Below are 21249 nucleotides of genomic sequence, written 5' to 3'. Positions count from 1 at the left end.
CTTAGAATACGTGGACAACTACAAATACTTAGGTGTCTGGTTAGACTGTAAACTCTCCTTCCAGACCCATATCAAACATCTCCAATCCAAAGTTAAATCTAGAATTGGCTTCCTATTTCGCAACAAAGCATCCTTCACTCATGCTGCCAAACATACCCTTGTAAAACTGACCATCCTACCAATCCTCGACTTTGGCGATGTCATTTACAAAATAGCCTCCAATACCCTACTCAGCAAATTGGATGCAGTCTATCACAGTGCAATCCGTTTTATCACCAAAGCCCCATATACTACCCACCATTGCGACCTGTACGCTCTCGTTGGCTGGCCCTCGCTTCATACTCGTCGCCAAACCCACTGGCTCCATGTCATCTACAAGACCCTGCTAGGTAAAGTCCCCCCTTATCTCAGCTCGCTGGTCACCATAGCATCTCCCACCTGTAGCACACGCTCCAGCAGGTATATCTCTCTAGTCACCCCCAAAACCAATTCTTTCTTTGGCCGCCTCTCCTTCCAGTTCTCTGCTGCCAATGACTGGAACGAACTACAAAAATCTCTGAAACTGGAAACACTTATCTCCCTCACTAGCTTTAAGCACCAACTGTCAGAGCAGCTCACAGATTACTGCACCTGTACATAGCCCACCTATAATTTAGCCCAAACAACTACCTCTTTCCCAACTGTATTTAATTTTTATTTATTTATTTATTTTGCTCCTTTGCACCCCATTATTTTTTATTTCTACTTTGCACATTCTTCCATTGCAAAACTACCATTCCAGTATTTTACTTGCTATATTGTATTTACTTTGCCATCATGGCCTTTTTTGCCTTTACCTCCCTTCTCACCTCATTTGCTCACATTGTATATAGACTTGTTTATACTGCATTATTGACTGTATGTTTGTTTTTACTCCATGTGTAACTCTGTGTCGTTTTATCTGTCGAACTGCTTTGCTTTATCTTGGCCAGGTCGCAATTGTAAATGAGAACTTGTTCTCAACTTGCCTACCTGGTTAAATAAAGGTAAAATAAAATAAAATAAAAAAAGTTAACTTGGAGTCACATGATATGTTGTGTGGTCCTCCCACTATGACTTGAGAAACCATGTAGTTTATTAGGCTACAGATGAAATAAGTTATGAACTTCACAGGGTGGTGAAAGTGCATGTGATGAGCTTGATGCTCCTTTCCAATACATTTTGAGGTTCTTATTCTGGTGACATGATGATCGATGCTTGCTTGACAAATAAAATAATAATCTCATCATTCGGTTAACAGCGTTTATTCAACCAGTGGGAGGTTTGTAAATGCCACCAGGAAAGTCGGAAGAGGAACTCTTCATTGAGACAATAATAAACAGCAATCCTTGGGAGAGTTGTGGTGGATATTATAAAATAAGGATCTGCTGGAGTCCAAGTCAAACCAAGATTCTTTATTTCTGAGCTCAGAGAGAATAACAGAGTTACACAGCGCAGTGGAGACAGTCTGAATTACTGAAGCATTGAGTGATTAGCACATATCTTTATAGTTTCCTGTTCCTGGGAGGGACTTTATTCATACAAGGATGCAGGTGCAGGTGCAGCTGGTTTGCAACACATAATGATAGTCCCAAGAACAGGAGATTATAATAGGACAGTTTCACAAGGTTAGTCACATACTCAGTTATGTGGACACACAAACAATTTACATTTTCCATTACAGAGTCTGAACATTTTCATTTAATTAAATAATCAGTGGGCCAACAATGCAAATGTCAACAATGGAACTAATGCATCACATCCAAATATCACTTGATTATCTGTAGTGCTGGAGGAATGACACACCCAGTTAAACACACACAAAGCGTTTAAAAAAAAGGACAATTTAAAAGAAGGAACCTGATCTCCTTTATATTCAAACTGACAGACTCCATATTCAATTCATGTTTTCTAATAAAAACAAACAAATATATGTTTGAGTATACCCTGTACCATTTAATTTCATCTGGTAAAGACAGGTAAACACATTGTCAGTCAACAATATAAGACAACGGGAGCACTGTGTATGTCCTCTGATGAATTTTAAGTCAATGTGATGTGAAATATCAACATACACGCTAAGAGAAGTAATTTCTCTCTCCTGTGTGGATTCTCTAATGACGTTTAAATCACTGTTATGAGAAATATGTTTTCCCACAGTCGGAGCTTTTCTAAGCCTTCTCCTCTGTGTGCAGTCTAATGTGTTCTTTCAGGCTTCCTAAATGGGCAAAAGCTTTGCACCCTGGGAGGAGTGGTAAGGCTTCTCTCCTGTGTGTATTCTCTCATGTCGTTTCAGCTCCCCTGACCGGATGAAACACTTTCCACATTGGGAGCAGTGGTAAGGCTTCTCTCCTGTGTGTATTCTCTCATGAGCTTTCAGGTTCTCTTTCCGGTTGAAACTCTTTCCACACTGGGAGCAGTGGTAAGGCGTCTCTCCTGTGTGTATTCTCTCATGCCGTTTCAGCTCCCCCGACTGGCTGAAACACTTTCCACATTGGGAGCAGTGGTAAGGCTTCTCTCCCGTGTGTATTCTCTCATGCTGTTTCAGCTCCCCCGACTGGTTGAAACACTTTCCACATTGGGAGCAGTGGTAAGGCTTCTCTCCCGTGTGTATTCTCTCATGCCGTTTCAGCTCCCCCGACTGGTTGAAACACTTTCCACATTGGGAGCAGTGGTAAGGCTTCTCTCCCGTGTGTATTCTCTCATGCAGTTTCAGCTCCCCCGACTGGTTGAAACACTTTCCACATTGGGAGCAGTGGTAAGGCTTCTCTCCCGTGTGTATTCTCTCATGCCGTTTCAGCTCCCCCGACTGGTTGAAACACTTTCCACATTGGGAGCAGTGGTAAGGCTTCTCTCCCGTGTGTATTCTCTCATGCAGTTTCAGCTCCCCCGACTGGTTGAAACACTTTCCACATTGGGAGCAGTGGTAAGGCTTCTCTCCTGTGTGTATTCTCTCATGTTGTTTCAGGTTTACTCTCTGGTTGAAACACTTTCCACACTGGGAGCAGTGGTAAGGCTTCTCTCCTGTGAATGTCGCTGGATTCCAATTGAACAGGTGGTTCTAAATATATAACATTCATAGCTGTATGATACAGAATGTGACCTACACACTTCCTTAAACATAAAATAACTAAAGAAGTAATTTTGTGTGGAAGTCCAAAACTTGTTTTTATGTCGAAGATACAAAGCACATCAGTAACATCTCCCCGTTGTTGAAAGGGTTTGACACATTGCTGTTTAAATGGACCAATTTCTTATTTAGACATTCACAGATGTTCAGATGCTCATCAGACCCAAGGACAGATATCCACCGGTCTAATGTCCATTGCTCGTGTTTCACAGATTTTCAACATTTTGATTATCGCTGATGTCATATTTTGGGTAAAAAAATAAGGTGAAATATTTGGGTAAATGTTCCTAAAACTGATAGGAACTACATTATACAAAAATATAAACGCAAAAGGTAAAGTGTTGGATGTTTCATGAGCTGAAAAAAAAGTTTGCAGAATTTTTTACATCCCTGTCAGCCAACATGTATTATTTGCCAAGATAATCCATCCACCTGACAGGTGTGGCATATCAAGAAGCTGATTGAACAGCTTAGTTATTACACAGGAGTACCTTGTGCTGGGGATAATAAAAGGCTACTCGAAAATGTGCAGTTTGGTCACACAACAATGCCACAGATCTCTGAGGGAGCGGGCAATTGGCATGCTGACTGCAGGAATGTCCACTGGAGCTGTTGTCAGGGAATCTAATGTACAGTACCAGTCAAAAGTTTGGACTCACCTACTCATTCAAGGGTTTTTCTTTATTTTTACTATTTTGTACATAGTAGAATAATAGAGAAGACATCAAAATGATTAAAAAACACATGGAATCATGTAGGAATCACAAGTGTTAAATCAAAATATATATTTTATTCTTCAAAAGTTGCCACCCTTGCTTTCTCTCAACCAGTTTCACCTGGAATCCTTTTCCAACAGTCTTATATGAGTTCCCTCATATGATGAGAACTTGTAGGCTGCTTTTCCTTCACTCTGCAATCCAACTCATCCCAAACCATCTCGATTTGGTTGAGGTCAGGGGATTGTGTAGGCCAGGTCATCTGATGCAGCACTCCATCACTCTCCTTCTTGGTCAAATAGCTCTTCCACAGCCTGGAGGTGTGTTGGGTCATTGTCCTGTTGAAAAACAAATGACAGTGGAACTAAGCCCAAACCAGATGGGATGGCATATCCCTGCAGAATGCTGTGGTAGTCATGCTGGTTAAGTGTGACTTGAATAAATAAATCACTGACATTGTCAACAGCAAAGCACCCGCACACCATCACATCTCCTCCTCCATGCTTCACGGTGGGAACCACAAATGCGGAGATAATCTGTTCATCTATTCCTCGTCTCACAAAGACACGTTCGGAACCAAATACTCAAACTTGGACTCATCAGACCCAAGGACAGATATCCACCGGTCTAATGTCCATTGCTCGTGTTTCTTGGCCCAAGCAAGTCTCTTTTTCTTATTGGTGTCCTTTAGTAGTGGTTTCCTTGCAGCAATTCGACCATGAATGCCTGATTCACGCAGTCTCCTCTGAACCGATGATGTTGAGATGTGTCTGTTACTTGAACTTTGTGAAGCATTTATTTGGGCTGCAATTTCTAAGGCTGGTAACTCTAATGAACTTATGCATCAGAAGTAACTCTGGATCTTCCATTCTTGTGGTGGTCCTTAAAGTAATGGACTGTTGTTTCTCTTTGCTTATTTGAGCTGCTATTGACATAATATGGACTTCGTCTTTTACCCAATAGGGCTATCTTCTGTATACCACCCCTACCTTGTCACAACACAACTGATTGGCTCAAACACATTAAAACCTGTTATGGCTAGGGATTCCGCTAGCGGAACATTTCAACAAAATCCGGTGAAATTGCAGAGTGCAAAATATATATAAAATATAATATTATTTTTTTTAGAAATATTTCACTTTCATGCATTCACAAGTGCAATACCACAAATTAAAGCTTAAGGCTCCATAATGTTTCATCATTAGATACTACAGTCCTCCTTTAAGACTCCATAATGTTTTATCATTAGATACTACAAGGCTCCTTTAAGACTCCATAATGTTTCATTATTAGATGGTACAGTCCTCCTTTAAGACTCCATAATGTTTCATCATTAGATACTACAGTCCTCCTTTAAGACTCCATAATGGTTCATCATTAGATGCTACAGTCCTCCTTTAAGACTCCATAATGTTTCATCATTAGATGCTACAGTCCTCCTTTAAGACTCCATAATGTTTCAAAATTAGATGCTACAGTCCTCCTTTAAGACTCCATAATGTTTCATCATTAGATGCTACAGTCCTCCTTTAAGACATCATGTTTAGAATGTGTCTGGAAGCGCTACTCTATCTATTCTACTCTCATCCTTTCGGTTTTAATAATATTAGTAGGCCATGTAACTTAACCTGTAGTGACACCCAGCCCGTGAACGGGACCGTTATCATCATCTGACACTAATTAGCATAACGCAACGGACATAAATCTTCCTAGAAAATATTCCTATTCATGAAAATCACAAGTGAAATATAGTGAAACACAGCTTAGCCTTTTGTTAATCACCCTGTCATCTCAGATTTTCAAAATATGCTTTACAGCCAACGCTAGACAAGCATCTGTGTAAGTTTATAATAGCCTAGCATAGCATTATGCCTTGCTAGCAGCAGGCAAACTTGTCACGGAAATCAGAAAAGCAATCAAATGAAATCGTTTACCTTTGATGAACTTCGGATGTTTTCACTCACGAGACCCCCAGGTAGACAGCCAAAGTTAATTTTTTCCCAAAATATTATTATTATTTTCGGTCACAACTCCGAAAAATATTCCAAATTAGCTCCATAATATCGACAAAAACATGGCAAACGTTGTTTAGAATCAATCCTCAAGGTGTTTTTCTAATATCTATTTGATAATATATCCGTCGGGACAATTCCTTTTTCTCAAGGACCGATTGGAGTAATGGCTACTTCTGCACTTTACGCGAGAATCTATCTCGGAGCCACCATGTGACCACTTACGCAATGTGCCCCCATACGGCTATTCTTCAATAGAAATGCGTAAAACTACGTCACAATGCTGTAGACACCTTGGAGAATACGTAGAAAGCATAAGCTCGTTGATGGTACATTCAAAGCCATATAGGGAGTCATTGGAACGCAGCGCTTTCAAAACCTGGGGCACTTCCGGATTGGATTTTTCTCAGGCTTTCGCCTGCAACATCAGTTCTGTTATACTCACAGACAATATCTTTACAGTTTTGGAAACGTTAGAGTGTTTTCTATCCAAAGCTGTCAATTATATGCATATTCTAGTATCTTTTCCTGACAAAATATCCCGTTTAAAACGGGGACGTTTTTTTCCCAAAAATGTAAATACTGCCCCCTAATACCAAGAGGTTTTAAGGTAATCAGAAATATTTAGGACTAACTTATTCCTTGACACCCATTCTGAAACTAACTGCAGCTCTATGTTAAGTGTTGCAGTCATTTCAGTCGATGTAGTAGCTGACATGTAGAGTGTTGAGTCAACGCATACATAGACTCACTGGCTTTACTCAAATGTCATTGGCATGTTGTTGGTAAAGATTGAAAAAAGTAGGTGCCAAACAGCTGCCCTGGGGAATTCCTGATTCAAACTTGATTTTGTTGTACAGGTTTCCATTAAAGAACACTCTCTGTGTTCTGTTAGACAGGTAGCTCTGGGGCGGCAGGTAGCCTAGTGGTTAGAGCGGTAGGCCAGTAACCGAAAGATTGCTGGATCGAAACCCTGAGCCGACAAGGTAAAAAACTCTGTCCCTGAACAAGGCAGTCCTAGGCCATTATTGAAAAAAAGAATTTGTTTATAACTGACTTGCCTAGTTAAATAAAGGTTACATTTTAAAAGAAAAACTCTTTATCCACAATATAGCAGGGGGTAAGCCATTTTTATCATCAATGTCTCTCAGCCAATCGGTCATTTGTAAGTGCTGTGCTTGTTGAATGAACTTCCCTATAAGCTGAAAGTCTATATTTGTTTACTGTAAAATAGCATTGTATCAGATCAAATATTTTTTTTCCAAAATTGTAAGGGTTGGTAACAGGCTGATTGGTCAGCTATTTAAGCCAGTAAAGGGAGCTTTACTATTCTTGGGTAGTGGAATGACTTTAGCATCCCTCCAGGCCTGAGGGCACACACTTTCTAGTAGGCTTCAATTAAAGAAAAGGCCAATAGGAATGGCCATATCGGCCACTATTATCCTCAATTTTCCATCCACGTTGTCAGACACCAGTGACTTGTCATTGTTGATTTTATTTGCGCAAAATTTCATTGAAGATGCTCCAAAGATTTTTACTATCATTCTTCATGTCATTTATCTTTGTTTCATAGTGTAGTTTCTTCTTTATATTGAGTTTAGTCACATATCTCAATTTGCAATAGGTGTCACGAATATTACCGAAGGTGGCTCCCCTCCCCGTTCGGGTGGCGACGCCGGTCTACTAGCTGCCACCGATCCTTTTTCGTTTGGTTTTGTCTAATTGTTTTCACCTGTTCATTGTTTGGTTGTTAGGGTGGTAAGTTCGTTTCGCCCACTTCTGTTTGTGTGGAGCTGTCTTCTGTTTGTGTGGGCTTGTCTTCTGTTTGCTTGTCTCCTGTTTTGTGAGAGGTGTTCGTGTCTGTTGTTTTTATTTCGCTGTCCAGATATTTTACCAGAGTTAAGACTTAAATGGAGTTTATTTACGCCTATGTTTGGTGTTACCATTTGTACCTTGTTTGGTTGGACATTAAAGCGTGTTTTTCCCCATATCCTCTGCTCTCTGCGCCTGACTCCACACCCATTCACTCATTGACCGTTACAATAAGTTTCATTCTTCATGTCATTTATCTTTGGTTCATTGTGTAGTTTCTTCTTTTTATTCAGTTTAGTCAAATGATTTCTCAATTTGCAATACTTTTGCCAATCAGTTATTCAGCCAGACCTATATGCCATCTCTTTTGCCTCTCTCTTCATCATACCATTTTTTAAATTCCTCATCAATTCACGTGGATTTAACAGTTTTTACAGTCATTTTCTTAATGGGTGCTGCTTATTAGTAACTGGGATAAGCAGTTTGAAATGTGTCAAGGGCAGTGTCTGGTTGCTCATCATTACACACCACAGACCAACAAATATTATTTACATCAATAACATAGGAATCACTACATAAAATTGTATGACCTCTTATACACAATATTAGTCCCAGCCGTTGGAACGGTGGTTTTCCTGGACATGGCTCCTATATTGTGATCACTACATCTGATGGATCTGGATACTGCTTTAAAACCCATTTCTGCAGCATTAGTAAAGATATGATCAAACCATGTTGATGATTTCATACCTCTACTGTTTGTCACTACCCTGGTAGGTTGATTGATAACCTGAACAAGGTTGCCAGCACTGGTTACAGTTTGAAGCTTTTGTTTGAGTGGGCAGCCTGATCACAGCTTTTCTTCAGTATTAGTTAATTAATTACCAAAGTCTTGAGTTTAGTTTGCCTGTTCTACAGTCTTGTAAAGATAGGGGGTTTGACTGGGACAGGCAATGTAACACCCATAATGTTTTAAGGAAAAGTTTTTGTAAAACAAGCACCTTACATCGGATCATTGAAACTTTCTCTCCAAAGCTAACTTTCATCAAGGTTTTATATGGTCAATTGGTTTCTCTCTTTTCATTGGCAGAATCCTTTTTCAGTGTTATGATATTCATAACATCCATATACACGAGTCTATCTTCCTGTCAACTAACAGAACTCTGCTGGTTGTCCTGATAACAGATACCAGTCTATCGTCCTGTCAACTAACAGAACTCTGCTGGTTGTCCTGATAACAGATACCAGTCTATCTTCCTGTCAACTAACAGAACTCTGCTGGTTGTCCTGGTAACAGATACCAGTGGGCAGATCTATTGTATTTGTTCAAACTAAACTACAGCACTTACTTTGATGTGTCAAATCTGATCCTTTCTTCTCTTCTCCTCCTCTCACAGTTCCACTCAGCCCTGTTGTTTTCCTGCAGTCCACCAGCTGCACAGACAACCTCTTCATACCCAGCAATAAGGTGCTACCAGGAGAGGCACGACACAGGGACTCCGGGAGGGAGGAAGGGCTAGCGTTGTCCTGGTAACCATAAAGAGGGGACACAGACGCACATCATTATGGATGCTGATGCCACTGTTGTCATGAAGTGCTTTACAGAAACCCAGCCCAGAGAGAGCAAGCTGTATGCTAGACCAGACCAAGCTGTATGCTAGACCAGACCAAGCTGTATGCTAGACCAGACCAAGCTGTACCATCTGGTGTTCTGATCTGGAGAGACTCTTCTCTGCCTCGTCAGCATCAGGATGTTGTTGAGGCTCCCCAGAGGATCCACCATAGTCATGTCTCTCTCCTGTGTGAACGAGAACAACAAAATGAGTAGTAAACTCCCTTTGATATTTTAAGTAGAACATATGCTTCAATATTGAATTTAAAAGCCTGTTATACTAGATGAGGGGAACTTTAATATAGACAACATGGAGAATTCAATACATCTAATTGAAAAGTCCCGAAAATATATGAACCAATGGCAGATTGACCCTTTAACCATTCCTACAGTACTGAACAACATATTCAAGGGTAGTACTTCAGTAGAATGCCCCTTAAAGACCACACATTAGTTCAACAACTGCATAGTTTGTGCCCCTGTTTTTAAGACAGTACTCACTGATGGTAATCGGATATTCTGTCTCCTCCTTTTTCACTCCCAAAATGTCTTCCTCCTTCACCTTTATTGAGACAGCATCATCTTCCTTCACTATAACAGTCTCCTCTTCCTCCTTTTTCATTCTGAAATGTTCTTTCACTATAACAGCATCTTCTTCCTTCACTATAACAGTCTCCTCTTCCTCCTTTTTCATTCTGAAATGTTCTTTCACCATAACAGCATCTTCTTCCTTCACTATAACAGTCTCCTCTTCCTCCTTTTTCATTCTGAAATGTTCTTTCACTATAACAGCATCTTCTTCCTTCACTATAACAGTCTCCTCTTCCTCCTTTTTCATTCTAAAAGGTTCTTTCACTATAACAGTCTCCTCTTCCTCCTTTTTCATTCTGAAATGTTCTTTCACCATAACAGCATCTTCTTCCTTCACTATAACAGTCTCCTCTTCCTCCTTTTTCATTCTGAAATGTTCTTTCACTATAACAGCATCTTCTTCCTTCACTATAACAGTCTCCTCTTCCTCCTTTTTCATTCTAAAAGGTTCTTTCTCTTCTTTCACTGTAACCTCATCCTCTTCTTCAATGTTCATTGCCAGAGCTTCTTTCTGCAAACAGCAGACCTCCTCTTCTATAGCAGGGGATGAGTACTTTAATGAACTCATGGTCAGGGATGTTAGCTAGCGAGTTAGCATTAGCGAATAGCCTAGTGCTAGGCTCAGCATCAATCTTTAACAAGTTTGCAAATTAGGTTACAGTTAACCAGTTAATACGTCAACAGAACTGTGTTTAAAACACTGAGATTATATAATGTACATTAAGATTGTCTAAAGCGTCAATCTTTCACTTTTATGTTGGCTAGCAAGCTACCGAGGTGGTTGAAAGAGTAACCGCGTTGTTGTTCCTGAAGAAGCGTCCGTCCAGTCCATTATACGTCACGGAGAATCATCACCTGAAAGACGCTCGTCGCCATCTGCTGTCTGGAGTGGGTAACGCAGTTTGGAAACAATACATTACACTACACTTTTGTATTGGAAAGAACGTACCGTAATTTCTAATATCTAAAAAGGATTAAACTTTTTTACATGTTTTATCATTTTTATTTTTATGAAAATCACTGAGGAGGGTCCTCCCCTTCCTCCTCTCAGGAGCCTCCACTTCCTCCTCTCAGGAGCCTCCCCTTTCTCCTCTGAGGAAGCTCCCCTTCCTCCTCTCAGGAGCCTCCCCTTCCTCCTCTGAGGAGCATCCCCTTCTTCCTCTGAGGAGCCTCCCCTTCCTCCTCTGAGGAGCCTCCCCTGCACCCAAAGGACATCCAGCCAACTTTTGTGGGAAGCATTGGAGTAAACATGGGCCAGCATCCCTGTGGAAAGCTTTCGACACCTTGTAGAGTCCATGCCCCGACGAATTGAGGCTAATCTGAGGGAGAAAGAGGAGGGTCCAACTTCATATTAGGAAGGTGTTCAAAATGTTTGGTATAATCAGTGGATATATCTGCCATTTAGCAGACACTTTTATCTAAAGGGATTTGCAGTCATGTTTGCAAACACTTAACATATGGATGGTCCCAGGAATCAAACCCACTACCCTGGTTTAACAAGCACTATACTCCACCAACTGAGCAACAGGACCACAAGGAATGATCAAGGAATGACGCAGATAAACACACACAGCCTGAGTTTCAAAAATATAATTAAATCAAAGACCGTAACATTGAAACTGACATACTTCATATTAGACGTAGGCCGATTAATTAGGGCCGATTTCAAGTTTCAACTTTATTTAATCTTTATTTAACTAGGCAAGTCAGTTAAGAACACATTCTTATTTTCAATGACGGCCTAGGAACGGTGGGTTAACTGCCTTGTCCAGGGGTAGAACGCTAGAATTTCACCTTGTCAGCTCGGGGGATCCACACTTGCAACCTTACAGTTAACTCGTCCAACGCTCTAACCACCTGCCTCATTACACTCCACGAGGATCCTGCCTGTTATGCAAATGCAGTAGAAGCCAAGGTAAGTTGCTAGCTAGCATTAAACTTCTTATAAAAAACAATCAATCATAATCACTAGTTATAACTACACATGGTTGATGATATTACTAGTTTATCTAGCATGTCTTGTCGATGCGGTGCGTATCGTTGCTCCAATGTGTACCTAACCATAAACACCAATGCCTTTCTTAAAATCAATACTGTTGTCGATGTGTTCCTGGTTCGAGCCCAGGTAGGGACGAGGAGAGGGACGGAAGCTATACTATTACAGTGGCAATACTAGAGTGCCTATAAGAACATCCAATAGTCAAAGGTATATGAAATACAAATGGTATAGAGAGAAATAGTTCTATAAATACTATATTAACTACAACCTAAAACCTCTTACCTTGGAATATTGAAGTCTCATGTTAAAAGGAACCACCAGCTTTCATATGTTCTCATGTTCTGAGCAAGGAACTCAAACGTTAGCTTTTTTACATGGCACATATTGCCATTTATTTACTTCTCCGACACGTTGTTTTTGCATTATTTAAACCAGTACAGAGTCAATGTGGAGGCTATATACAGGGGGTACCAGTACAGAGTTAATGTGGAGGCTGTATACAGGAAGTACCAGTACAGAGTCAATGTGGAGGTTATATACAGGGGGTACCAGTACAGAGTTAATGTGGAGGCTGTATACAGGAAGTACCAGTACAGAGTCAATGTGGAGGCTATATACAGGGGGTACCAGTACAGAGTTAATGTGGAGGCTGTATACAGGAAGTACCAGTACAGAGTCAATGTGGAGGCTATATACAGGGGGTACCAGTACAGAGTCAATGTGGAGGCTATTTATACAGGAGGTACCAGTACAGAGTCAATGTGGAGGCTATATACAGGGGGTACCAGTACACAGTCAATGTGGAGGCTATATACAGGGGTACCAGTACAGAGTCAATGTGGAGGCTATATACAGGGGGTACCAGTACAGAGTCAATGTGGAGACTATATACAGGGGGTACCGGGACAGAGTCAATGTGGAGACTATATACAGGAGATACCAGTACAGAGTTAATGTGGATGCTATATACAGGAGGTACCAGTACAGAGTCACCGTGGAGGCTATATACAGGAGATACCAGTACAGAGTTAATGTGGAGGCTATATACAGGAGGTACCAGTACATAGTCAATGTGGAGGTAATATACAGGAGATACCAGTACAGAGTCAATGTGGAGGCTAACAGGAGGTACCAGTACAGAGTTAATGTGGAGGCTATATACAGGGGGTACCAGTACAGAGTTAATGTGGAGGCTATATACAGGAGGTACCAGTACAGAGTTAATGTGGAGGATATATACAGGAGGTACCAGTACAGAGTCAATGTGGAGACTATATACAGGGATGTTTACATACACTTAGGTTGGAGTCATTAAAACTCGGTTTTCAACCACTCCACAAATGTCTTGTTAACAAACTATAGTTTTGGAAAGTCGGTTAGGACATCTACTTTGTGCATGACACAAGTCATTTTTCCAACAATTGTTTACAGACAGATTATTTCACTTATAATTCACTGTATCACAATTCCAGTGGGTCAGAAGTTTACATACACTATGTTGACCTTGCCTTTAAACAGCTTGGAAAATGCCAGAAAATAATGACATATTTTTCGAAGCTTCTGATAGGCTAATTGACATAATTTGAGTCAATTGGAGGTGTACCTGTGGATTTATTTCAAGGCCTAACTTCAAACTCAGTACCTCTTTGCTTGACATCATGTGGAAATCAGCCAAGACCTCAGAAAAAGAATTGTAGACCTCCACAGGTCTGGTTCATCCTTCGGAGAAATTTCCAAACGCCTGAAGGTACCATGTTCATCTTTACATACAATAGTACGCAAGTATAAACACCATGGGACCACACAGCCGTCATACCGCTCAGGAAGGAGACTTGTTCTGTCTCCTAGAGATTAACATACAGTGGGGCAAAAAAGTATTTAGTCGGCCACCAATTGTGCAAGTTCTCCCACTTAAAAAGATGAGAGAGGCCTGTAATTTTCATCATAGGTACACTTCAACTATGACAGACAAAATGATTTTAAAAAATCCAGAAAATCACATTGTTTATCTCAATACTTTGTTATATACCCTGTGTTGGCAATGACAGAGGTCAAATGTTTTCTGTAAGTCTTCACAAGGTTTTCACCTTCATCTCCATCCCTGGAGTCTCTTCACTGTCTGATCTTCATTCCTACGGCCTTCATCACCATCCCTGGAGTCTCTTCACTGTCTGATCTTCATTCCTACAGCCTTCATCTCCGTCCCTGGAGTCTCTTCACTGTCTGATCTTCATTCCTACAGCCTTCATTACCGCCCCTGGAGTCTCTTCACTGTCTGATCTTCATTCCTACATCCTTCATCACCATCCCTGGAGTCTCTTCACTGTCTGATCTTCATTCCTACAGCCTTCATCACCATCCCTGGAGTCTCTTCACTGTCTGATCTTCATTCCTACAGCCTTCATCACCATCCCTGGAGTCTCTTCACTGTCTGATCTTCATTCCTACATCCTTCATCACCATCCCTGGAGTCTCTTCACTGTCTGATCTTCATTCCTACAGCCTTCATCACCATCCCTGGAGTCTCTTCACTGTCTGATTTTCATTCCTACAGCCTTCATCACCGTCCCTGGAGTCTCTTCACTGAGTAAGTAAAGATAGTATAAGAAACCTGTCCCATTCTACTTGTCTATTATCTTTGTTTGGAAATAGTCATTTGTGTGACCTACTGATTTTCCCTACAATTTATTTTAAGGATTTATAAATATAGAAATGGTAGAACGAGGAATGTCAGAGTCTGGAATATAAATATATACAATTAGTTTAAAATGTATATGATGGTGTGTCTAGACATTATGGACCGTATATGAATATAAAAGGTGTGTACAGCAGTAGTTATATAGGATGAGCCTTGACTAGAATACAGGGTGGAGTACTGGGTGGTTGACGGCTAGGAACAGTGACTAAGTTCAGGGCAGTGTACTGGGCGGAGGCCGGCTAGTAACAGTGACTAAGTTCAGGGCAGGGTACTGGGCGGTCGCCGGCTAGAAGTGACTATTTGAACATTCATATTGGACAGCCTTACCTATAGAGTAGCACCACCACCCATCAGCCCATTCTCTTCTTGATGTCAAAGCTGCAGTGTATTGTTGCTATAGGAGTTTATGATTAATAATCCTATTTACTTCAAGACACACTAAGATGTCACCATACTATTCATTTAAAGCCCCTCTGTCAGATATAAATCATCAGAGTGGGAAACCAACTGACATGGAAACAATGGAGCAAATGTATCACTATCAGAGGGGTGTATTATGACATCATATAGAACTACTCAGACATTCCAAATATCACTTGATTATCAGAGGGGTGTATTATGACATCATATAGAACTACTCAGACATTCCAAATCAGGCTTCATCCACATCATGAAGATGGATATTGATCCAACCATTTCAAAAGTAATGACCGGGCTGACGGAAACAGGATATGCCTGTACACTTTTATAAATGCTGACAGACGATTTGTTTCTTCGTTTGACAATTTGTTTGTATATTTGTGTCAGTAAAAATGTCTAAGTGAGAAATGGCTGTGGAAACTCCTTAATGATAACAATCACATCTTAGTTAACTTGGAGTCACATGACATGTTGTGTGGTCCTCCCACTATGACTTGAGAAACCATGTAGTTTATTAGGCTACAGATGAAATAAGTTATGAACTTCACAGGGTGGTGAAAGTGCACGTGATGAGCTTGATGCTCCTTTCCAATACATTTTGGGGTTCTTATTCTGGTGACATGATGATCGATGCTTGGTTGCCATTTGACAAATAAAATAATAATCTCATCATTCGGTTAACAGCGTTTATTCAACCAGTGGGAGGCTTGTAAATGCCACCAGGAAAGTCGAAAGAGGAACTCTTCATTGAGACAATAATAAACAGCAATCCTTGGGAGAGTTGTGGTGGATATTATAAACTAAGGATCTGCTGGAGTCCAAGTCAAACCAAGATTCTTTATTTCTGAGCTCAGAGAGAATAACAGAGTTACACAGCGCAGTGGAGACAGTCTGAATTACTGAAGCATTGAGTGATTAGCACATATCTTTATAGTTTACTGTTCCTGGGAGGGACTTTATTCATACAAGGATGCAGGTGCAGCTGGTTTGCAACACAGAATGATCCTCCCAAGAACAGGAGATTATAATAGGACAGTTTCACAAGGTTAGTCAGATACTCAGTTATGTGGACACACAAACAATTAACATTTTCCATTACAGAGTCTGAACATTTTCATTTCATTAAATCACCAGTGGGCTACAATGCAAATGTCAACAATGGAACTAATGCATCACATCCAAATATCACTTGATTATCTGTAGTGCTGGAGGAACGACACACCCAGATAAACACACACAGAGTTTAAAAAAAGGACAGTTTAAAAGAAGGAACCTGATCTTCTTTATATTCAAACTGACAGACTCCATAGTCAATTCATGTTTTCTAATAAAAACAAACAAATATATGTTTGAGTATACCCTGTACCATTTAATTTCATCTGGTAAAGACAGGTAAACACATTGTCAGTCAACAATATAAGACAACGGGAGCACTGTGTATGTTCTCTGATTAATTTTAAGTCAATGTGATGTGAAATATCAACATACACGCTAAGAGAAGTAATTTCTCTCTCCTGTGTGGATTCTCTAATGACTGTTATGAGTAATATGTTTTCCCACAGTCTGAGCTTTTCTAAGCCTTCTCCTCTGTGTGCAGTCTAATGTGTTCGTTCAGGCTTCCTAAATGGGCAAAAGCTTTGCACCCTGGGAGGAGTGGTAAGGCTTCTGCCCTGTGTGTATTCTCTCGTGTTGGTTCAGGAATGCTTTCCGGCTGAAACTCTTTCCACACTGGGGGCAGTGGTAAGGCTTCTCTCCTGTGTGTATTCTCTCATGTTGTTTCAGCTCCCCCGACTGGCTGAAACACTTCCCACATTGGGAGCAGTGGTACGGCTTCTCTCCTGTGTGTATTCTCTCATGAGCTCTCAGGTTTTCTTTCCGGTTGAAACTCTTTCCACACTGGGAGCAGTGGTAAGGCTTCTCTCCTGTGTGTATTCTATCATGCCGTTTCAGCTCCCCCAACCGGTTGAAACACTTTCCACATTGGGAGCAGTGGTAAGGCTTCTCTCCCGTGTGTATTCTCTCGTGTTGTTTCAGCTCCCCCAACTGGTTGAAACACTTTCCACATTGGGAGCAGTGGTAAGGCTTCTCCCCTGTGTGTATTCTCTCGTGTTGGTTCAGGAATGCTTTCCGGACGAAACACTTTCCACATTGGGAGCAGTGGTAAGGCTTCTCTCCTGTGTGTATTCTCTCATGTTGTTTCAGGTGTCCTCTCTGGTTGAAACCCTTTCCACACTGGTAGCAGTGGTAAGGCTTCTCCCCTGTGTGTATTCTCTCATGCCGTTTCAGCTCCCCCGACTGGTTGAAACACTTTCCACATTGGGAGCAGTGGTAAGGCTTCTCTCCTGTGTGTATTCTCTCATGAGCTTTCAGGTTTGCTTTCCGGTTGAAACTCTTTCCACACTGGGAGCAGTGGAAAGAATTCTCTCCTGTGTGTATTCTCTCATGTTGTTTCAGGTCCCATAACCGGTTACAACTCTTTCCACAGTGGGAGCAGTGGTGTCGTCTTGCTAGTTTGGACGTCCCTGGCTCTGGTTCCTCCGAGTCTGGCCTTTCTCCTGCCAAAGACAGTGTTATTTTTAAATAGAGCCCCGAATGAAACCACATGATAAAACAACCTTGCTACGAGGGTAAATCCTAAATCAGATCTCTCAATAACCCGAGGCCAGTTTTAACAATCTTAGTGTGATTTTAAAACAAATGTAGAGCTTCCTGGTAATTACTGATATGTTTACATTACTTATTTTATTCATCCTGTTTTACAAGTCAGAACACAAAAAACTAGACAGTTCTAGGACACTGAAGACACAGATGTCGCTGGATTCCAATTGAACAGGTGGTTCTAAATATATAACATTCATAGCTGTATGATACAGAATGTGACCTACACACTTCCTTAAACATAAAATAACTAAAGAAGTAATTTTGTGTGGAAGTCCAAAACTTGTTTTTACGTCGAAGATACAAAGCACATCAGTAACATTGTTGAAAGGGTTCGACACATTGTTGTTTAAATGGACCAATTTCTTATTTAGACATTCACAGATTTTCAACATTTTGATTATTGCTGATGTCATATTTTGGGTAAATGTTCCTAAAACTTATAGTAACAACAAAAAACTAAAATATAAACGCAACATGTAAAGTGTTGGATGTTTCATGAGCATCACTGTTAGTCAACATTTATTCTTTGCCAAGATAATCCATCCACCTGACAGGTGTGGCATATCAAGAAGCTGATGGAACAGCTTGATTATTACACAGGTACACCTTGTGCTGGGGATAATAAAAGGCTCCTCGAAAATGTGCAGTTTGGTCACACAACAATGCCACAGATCCCTGAGGGAGCGGGCAATTGGCATGCTGATTGCAGGAATGTCCACTGGAGCTGTTAGGAAATTTAATGTACAGTACCAGTCAAAAGGTTGGACTCACCTACTCATTAAAGGGTTTTTCTTTATTTTTACTATTTTCTAGATTGTAGAATAATAAAGACATCAAAATGATTAAAAAACACATGGAATCATGTAGTAACCACAAGTGTTAAATCAAAATATATATTTTATTCTTCAAAAGTTGCCACCCTTGCTTTCTCTCAAACAGCTTCACCTGGAATCCTTTTCCAACAGTCTTGTAGGCGTTCCCACATATGCTGAGAACTTGTAGGCCGCTTTCCCTTCACCTCTGCGATCCACCTCATCCCAAACCATCTTGATACAATACATTTGATTCAAAGGTACCAAAAAGTACAGTAAAAATTACTTCCATCTCTGGAAATGGGGACAAAAAAAAAAAAAGATAAAATAAAAAACCGTGGGGGACTGTGTAGGTCAGGTCATCTGATGCAGCACTCCATCACTCTCCTACTTGATCAAATAGCTCTTACACATCCTGGAGGTGTGTTGGGTCATTGTCCTGTTGAAAAACAAATGACAGTGGGACTAAGCCCAAACCAGATGGGATGGCATATAGCTGTAGAATGCTGTGGAAGCCATGCTGGTTATGTGTGACCTTGATTTATTTATTCATGGCATTGTCAACAGCAAAGCACCCACACACCATCACATCTCCTCCTCCATGCTTCACGGTGGGAACCACACATGCGGAGATAATCTGTTCATCTACTCCTCGTCTCACAAAGACATGACGCTCGGATCCAAAAATCTCAAATTTGGACTCATCATACCCAAGGACAGATATCCACCGGTCTAATGTCCATTGCTCGTGTTTCTTGGCCCAAGCAAGTCTCTTCTTCTTATTGGTGTCCTTTAGTAGTGGTTTCCTTGCAGCAATTCGACCATGAAGGCTTGATTCACGCAGTCTCCTCTGAACCGATGATGTTGAGATGTGTCTGTTACTTGAACTTTGTGAAGCATTTATTTGGGCTGCAATTTCTAAGGCTGGTAACTCTACTGAACTTATGCATCAGAAGTAACTCTGGATCTTCCATTCTTGTGGTGGTCCTTAAAGTAATGATGGACTGTTGTTTCTCTTTGCTTATTTGAGCTGTTCTTGACATAATATGGACTTCGTATTTTACCCAATAGGGCTATCTTCTGTATACCACCCCTACCTTGTCACAACACAACTGATTGGTTCAAACACATTAAAACCTGTTATGGCTAGGGATTCCGCTAGCGGAACATTTCCTCAACGTCCGGTGAAATTGCAGAGTGCAAATTTTTATTTATTTATTAGAAATATATAACTTTCATGCATTCACAAGTGCAATACCACAAATTAAAGCTTAAGACTCCATAATGTTTCATCATTAGATGCTACAGTCCTCCTTTAAGACTCCATAATGTTTCATCATTAGATGCTACAGTCCTCCTTTAAGACTCCATAATGTTTCATCATTAGATGCTACAGTCCTCCTTTAAGACTCCATAATGTTTCATCATTATTTATTTTATTTTACCTTTATTTAACCAGGCAAGTCAGTTAAGAACAAATTCTTATTTTCAATGACGGCCTAGGAACATTGGGTTAACTGCCTGTTCAGGGGCAGAACGACAGATTTGTACCTTGTCAGCTCGGGGGTTTGAACTTGCAACCTTCCGGTTACTAGTCCAACGCTCTAACCACTAGGCTACCCTGCCTCCCCATTAGGTGCTACAGTCCTCCTTTAATACTCCATCATGTTTAGAATGTGTCTGGAAGCGCTACTCTATCTATTCTACTCTCATCCTTTCGGTTTTAATAATATTTAAAAATAATAATGTTATAATAGGTAATAACTAACTTTAATAACTAGGGTTATTACCTGCCTGGCGCACCAACAAAATATTTCTTTAGCCCCCTCTAACAATACCGCTACAGAATTAGCATAGTAGGCCATGTAACTTAACCTGTAGTGACACCCAGCCCGTGAACGGGACCGTTATCATCATCTGACACTAATTAGCATAACGCAACGGACATAAATCTTCCTATAAATTTTCCTATTCATGAAAATCACAAGTGAAATATATTGGAACACAGCTTAGCCTTTTGTTAATCACCCTGTCATCTCAGATTTTCAAAATATGCTTTACAGCCAACGCTAGACAAGCATCTGTGTAAGTTTATCATAGCCTAGCATAGCATTATGCCTTGCTAGCAGCAGGCAAACTTGTCACGGAAATCAGAAAAGCAATCAAATTAAATTGTTTACCTTTGATGAACTTCAAATGTTTTCACTCACGAGACTCCCAGGTAGACAGCCAAAGTTCATTTTTTCCCAAAAGATTATTTTTGTAGGCGAAATAGCTGTTTGTTCTTCAGGTTTGGCTGAGAAATCGCTCGGTAATTGCGGTCACAACGCCAAAAAATATTCCAAATTAGCTCCATAATATCGACAAAAACATGGCAATTTTTCTCAGGCTTTCGCCTGCAACATCAGTTCTGTTATACTCACAGACTCACAATATCTTTACAGTTTTGGAAACGTTAGAGTGTTTTCTATCCAAAGCTGTCAATTATATGCATATTCTAGCATCTTTTCCAGACAAAATATCCCGTTTAAAACGGGGACGTTTTTTCCCCAAAAATGAAAATACTGCCCCCTAATACCAAGAGGTTTTAAGGTAATCAGAAATATTTAGGACTAACTTATTCCTTGACACCCATTCTGAAACTAACTGCAGCTCTATGTTAAGTGTTGCAGTCATTTCAGTCGCTGTAGTAGCTGACGTGTACGGTGTTGAGTCATCTGCATACATAGACTTACTGGCTTTACTCAAATGTCATTGGCATGTTGTTG

The 21249-nt window shown here is 40.6% G+C and overlaps 1 pseudogene; it reads right to left on the bottom strand.

The window, feature by feature from the left end:
- LOC116358843 (zinc finger protein 721-like) overlaps nt 1-21249 on the bottom strand; it is an 83692-nt pseudogene that overhangs the window by 15422 nt on the left and 47021 nt on the right.

Source organism: Oncorhynchus kisutch, unplaced genomic scaffold (genome assembly GCF_002021735.2).
Source record: "Oncorhynchus kisutch isolate 150728-3 unplaced genomic scaffold, Okis_V2 Okis01b-Okis20b_hom, whole genome shotgun sequence".
Lineage (NCBI taxonomy): Eukaryota > Metazoa > Chordata > Actinopteri > Salmoniformes > Salmonidae > Oncorhynchus > Oncorhynchus kisutch.
Note: the sequence above shows the minus strand (reverse complement) of the source record. Positions and strands in the feature narration are given on the sequence as shown.